The 1327-nt window shown below is 35.0% G+C and overlaps 1 non-coding gene across 1 annotated transcript; it reads left to right on the top strand.

The window, feature by feature from the left end:
- Window positions 1–221: 221 nt before the first annotated feature.
- LOC148555234 (small nucleolar RNA R71) lies at window positions 222–329 on the top strand. The gene has a single exon (XR_015887548.1). It is a non-coding gene; the product is annotated as a small nucleolar RNA R71 (small nucleolar RNA).
- The last annotated feature ends 998 nt before the right edge of the window (window positions 330–1327 follow it).

Genomic DNA, 1327 nt, shown 5'->3' with positions numbered 1-1327 from the left:
AGTATCAATCTTAAGAACTCCTTTCTTCTGAGTCATCCCATTATTCACAGGATTTCTTTCAGAAGTATACATGAACTGGTTATTTGCAACCATTTTAATGAGTTTCTGGGCTTCTGCAGGTGTTTTCTTCAGATAAAGAGATCCACCAGTAGAGTGGTCCAATGACATCTTGGACAATTCAGACAGACATCATAGAATATACATAAGATGCTCCATTCTGAAAGCATGTCAGAAGGACACCTTCTGATCAATTGCTTGTATCTTTCCCAAGCTTCATAGAGGGATTCACCTTCCTTCTGTCTAAAGGTTTTTACTTCCACTCTAAGTTTACTCATCTTTTGAGGTTGAAAGAATTTGGCCAAGAAAGCATTGACCAACTTTTCCCAAGAGTTCAGGCTTTCTTTAGGTTGTGAGTCCAACCATATCCTAGCTCTGTCTCATACAGCAAAGGGGAAAAGCATAAGTCTGTAGACCTCGGGATTAACCCCATTGGTCTTAACAGTGTCACAGATTTACAAGAATTCAGCTAAGAACTGATGAGGATCTTCCAATGGAAGTCCATGAAACTCGCAATTCTGCTGCATTAGAGAAACTAATTGAGGCTTAAGCTCAAAGTTGTTTGCTCCAATTGCAGGAATTGAGATGCTTCTTCCATAGAAGTCGGAAGTTGGTGCAGTAAAGTCACCAAGCATCTTCCTTGTATCTTCACCATTGTTATTGGGTTCGGCTGCCATGACTTCTTCTTTTTTGAAAATTTTTGTAAGTTCCTCTCCAGAGTGTTGTGCTTTAGCTTCTTTTAGCTTCCTCTTCAGAGTCCTTTCAGGTTCAGGATCAGCTTCAACAAGAATATTCTTATCCTTGTTCCTGCTCATATGAAATAGAAGAGAACAAAGAGGGAAGAGGAATCCTCTATGTCACAGTATAGAGATTCCTTTATGTGAGTAGAAGAATGGAAGAATAGAAGAATAAGGTAGAGAGGGGATAAGAGGAATTCGAACACAGAGAGAGGGAGAGGGTTCGAATTATGAGTAGAAGAGAAGTGTTAGTAAATAAATAAAATAAATAGAAAGAGATGAGAGAGAGAGTATTCAAATATTAATTAAAATAAAAGAAAAATATTTTTGTTTTTATTTTAATTATTAGTTAGAATTCGAAATTTAAGAAAAGAAATAAAATAAAATTAGAAATTAAAACAATTAGTTAATTAAAAAGAATTTTGAAAAAGTGGTTAGTGATTTTCGAAAATTAGAAGTGGAAAAGTAATTAGGTGGTTTTGAAAAAGATAAGAAAACTTTTTTTTTTAAATTAAAACAAACAAGTCAAGTGG

Source organism: Arachis ipaensis, chromosome B6, assembly GCF_059453495.1.
Source record: "Arachis ipaensis isolate K30076 ecotype BB chromosome B6, ASM5945349v1, whole genome shotgun sequence".
NCBI classification, from domain to species: domain Eukaryota; kingdom Viridiplantae; phylum Streptophyta; class Magnoliopsida; order Fabales; family Fabaceae; genus Arachis; species Arachis ipaensis.
This window is presented reverse-complemented; position numbering and strand designations above follow the sequence as displayed.